The following is a 3,941-nucleotide window of genomic DNA, read 5'->3' as shown; positions in this document are numbered from 1 at the left end:
AATAAATTTCTGAAAAATTAAAGAGTAAACTATGTTGCACGTATAGTTCAAATTTGACTCAGTTCCTATTGAATCGACGAAAATTTGTCTTTTTATAAGAGCTGGACCGAAACCTTTTGGCACACAACCATTTGGTTAATTCCACATAAAATGTGGTCTAATATTTTTGAAAAATGGGGTTGTGCCTTTTTGCAACAAGTATCTAGTAGTTTATTCACAAAAGACCCAACTTTGCACTTGAGAAATGAAGAAGGAAAACAAAATTGCATGTGCTTTATTCTTATTGGTAGAACTAGCTGTGACACGGATTGATGACATGGCGACCATCCATCCATCCATTCGATCCACATCCATCCATCCACATCCATCCGTTCGATCCCACATCCATCCACATCCCATGTGCGTGGGCAGAGGGGGATGTATCCGGGGCCCTCAAATCTCCGGCGGCAGAGCTCGTGCTGTTCCGGAGGTCGTTGGTGAAAAATGGATGATGCTGGCATGGTGTTCCTTCTCGATGCTATTTAGAAGTTAGTGCCCTCAGATCTGCAAATTAATTTGACCATTTGTTTTCCATGCTAACTTCCGGGGCTTGGTCGCCGGCAAGGCCATCCTTTTCCAGGTTCCCACTGCGAGAGGAGTTAGCCGACAACCATGAGCACCTAGATCCGGTTCGTATGGTCTTGCTGGCGAACAACAGAGCCGGAGTTGGCACTGATATGGCACAAGCTGGAGTGCGCCGTTGCCCGGATACATCCCCGACGAGGTCGGGCAGAGTCTATCCACAGGCCCCTAGGTGGACAAAAAGGTATGAAGCCAAATCATGTCGTTGTTAGACTGTATCTTCTGCATTGTTAGTGCACGTTCATCTGCACTGCACATATTCAGACATGATTGAGATTAATTTGGAGGTCGTTAACAAAAGTGAATGTACGAACTATCAAACTGAACCTGTTGTAGCCCATCATTGCTACACTTCCTGATTGTTCCTGAATACCCACGTGCATCACTATGTATGATGAGTTTGAAACGACTATAGGGCATTGCTGTTAGATAAGTACAATTTGAGAAACGGCCATGGGGCATTGCATAAAGTAGTTGACATATGTGCAGTCGCCATATATGACCGGTGCTTTTTGCATAAAGCAGTAGTCTGTGCTGTGCATCCATGCAAGCTCAATCAGATAAGCCGTTGAAGGCGCTGATTTTCTTTATCTTCACTTATATGTGCAAAACTATAGCGCGTAGCAGGGATGTTCTCATGTGGATAGATGCCCGTCGCTTCTCCTCCTGCATGCGTCCACTAGTTATCGGTGGTCGCTTAGGTGCTAGACGCCCGTGGTTTCCGTTGTGGTCGACTCCGATCTAAGTTTTTTGTGTTCTTCCAGAGAGAAGTTTGCATGCTCTTATCTTGTACTTTTGGCTATTGGCTCGGCTGTTCGGCCACTGGATTCGCTAGAAACTTTGCTTGCTCGCTTGCTTACTTTGCTGCCTGTCTGTAACCTGGTCGATTTTGTTTTCTGCTACCATTCTCAGTGTTGTGAAAATGGAGAAGCATGTCTAACTGCTTCACATGCTTAATCTAATTTAATGTGTAAAATGGCAGGCAAATGCTGCTGCAAAGATATCAGTGGTATATGCGCATGCATTTGGCAATATGATTTCTTATCTATGTTTGAACATTAACCATACAGATTATGGTACTATTAATTTGGTGCACTTGAATGAGTGCTTCGTGTTGATATTTTGTTAAATGAGCATTAACCCCTACAGGATGCATTAACTATTTTAAAGTGGAATGTGGCATACATAATCTGGCAAAGTAAAACTGACCTGTAGTGTGACTAGCTGTCTAAGTGCACTTACACTTAATTAGGCCGTAACATGGATACTATGTGTAATTTACTGATGCGAATGCTACTGTATTTTTTTCGTATCTATGAAATGTGAATGTGATATCTGCATTCTGTGTATCAAGTTTAATGGATGTCAAGTCACATGTGCTGCTCATTGTATATGCTTTTGTATTTATGGAATTCTTTGTGGTGCACTAGATGAAGTCAAGGGAACACCTGATGAGACTTCGGCTATTGCAACAACAGAATGCCCACTTGCAGAGAAGGGATCCAAATCAACCGGCTCTTAATGGTGCTATGAACTTTGATGTATCAGTCAACATGGCAGCCCTACAGCAGTAGTTTCAGTCAAGAAACCAGCAAGTTGTAATGCATACTGTCTTCTGTAACTCATTTCTATTCACAGTTTCTCTGCACCTTTTTGCTGTTTCCTAATAATCCTAATATTCTACTCATATTGGTTGCTGTTTAAGGTCAAATTGTTGTACTGTTAAGTGTTAGTTGATGGTTGATTAACTCCTAGTAGCAACGAAACAATTTGGAATTTTAACCGCAATGCGATTTGAATTCTTCAATCTTGATTTTTTCAATTGATGATAGCCATCTTGCACCATACTATAAAATGATGGACCAGCAACTAGCTGATTGTCAATCCGTTCTTGCTAGATGTGTTGTTGTTTTTCTTGTTGTAAGATAAGATGGTACCATCACATATCATCCTATGTTGCTGTACTAGTTCTTGAAGTGGAACAGGGGAATGAGATATGTGTTGTGACTTGTGACTGCTTACTACTAGATGTATACGTGCAGCTAGCTAGCAACCTAGCAGTACTAGTAAAAATATACATGAGGGAATAATATACATGACTAATTCCCTCCATATCCCTTGTGATTAATTCTAGGTCTATACATATGCCATCTCTGTTTGGCAAAATATGCACCATATCTCATTCATAGTGTGATGTTTCCAGCAGGTCCCTGTTTTCATTTGCTAGTGAATATCTCATTTTTTCTAGCTCTGGTAACATACGAGATTCTAGGTCTATGCAAATGCCATCTCGTTTACATTTAGAATTGTCTGATGTTAATGATGGGGATATACTTGAAACCTGGCTGTCATTTTTAGTAAACATTACATCTTCAAAGTTGTTTTATGCATGCTGTTGGTAACTGTATACTCTCTCCTAATAATTTTATTACTTGTTGTATGCAGGCTGATTGGAGCCAATTTTTTAACTCTAAAAGCCTATCTTTTGATACCACTGTCTAAGAACAATCAGATCATCATTTCACCATCTTCGGCCGCCCAAGGATATTTCAAACTACTTTTGCTGATATCAGGTACTGCTGCTATCATCAAACTGCCGTTGCTCCTACTATGTCAAACTGCTCTTGTTGCTATCCTAATGAGCAGAAAGTACTTGCCGTTGTTGCTGCTCCTCCTTCAAATCAAATTGTTGTTGCTGCTTCTCATTCAAATTGCTACTTCTATGTCAAACTTACTATGAGTGTGCTTCTGAATTGGATGCGCATGAGAAGGACCATGACCAGACAAGCAAAAATATGCGACTGCCTGGGGCTGGGGCTGGTGCACCTTGGGCTGGGGCTGGTGCTGGATCAGCAACGCTTGGGAATGTGCACATTAGTTTTAGTTGATGTTGCCACCATGTTTTGGTGCCTGTGTATTTGTTTCCGATTATATGTACACTTGATGGATCGTGCAGATGTGTATGTGCTGTTGTGAGTTTCATTGAGTGATTTCTGGATTTGATCATTTAATTTTGAGAATTATTGATTGTTTGCTGTTGAAATGTGTAAAATTGAAATCTGTGATTGAAAAAGACTGAATGTTCTATTGGATCAAATAATATTTGGGCTCTAAAAAGGCTATGGCCCAAACAATAGTGGACTGGAATATTGTGCATTTATGAAAAACAAAAACAAAAGGCTGAATGAAACGATGCAAAATGGCCTAAGCCCAGAAAATAAAAAGGCTGAATTGTAGGGCTTGGCCCATGAATCTGACCAAAAATTGATAGAAAAAAACACAAATAGGTTGAATTATTGGGCTCGGCCCATGTAAAACAC

At 40.6% G+C, this 3,941-nt stretch overlaps 1 long non-coding RNA gene across 2 annotated transcripts; it reads left to right on the top strand.

Moving 5' to 3' along the window:
• Positions 1-401: 401 nt before the first annotated feature.
• LOC125554320 (uncharacterized) lies at positions 402-3,721 on the top strand. Of its 2 annotated transcripts, XR_015602176.1 has the most exons (3): positions 402-805; positions 2,052-2,219; positions 3,067-3,721. It is a non-coding gene; the product is annotated as an uncharacterized LOC125554320 (long non-coding RNA). The 2 variants fall into 2 exon arrangements; XR_007304365.2 differs by lacking the exon at positions 3,067-3,721 and having other exon boundaries at positions 2,052-2,369.
• Positions 3,722-3,941: the final 220 nt, after the last annotated feature.

The sequence above is a fragment of the Triticum urartu genome, chromosome 4A, assembly GCF_056163025.1.
Source record: "Triticum urartu cultivar PI428250 chromosome 4A, HENAU_Tu73, whole genome shotgun sequence".
Lineage (NCBI taxonomy): Eukaryota > Viridiplantae > Streptophyta > Magnoliopsida > Poales > Poaceae > Triticum > Triticum urartu.
The sequence above is the reverse complement of the archived record's forward strand: the minus strand, read 5'-3'. Positions and strand labels throughout refer to the sequence as shown.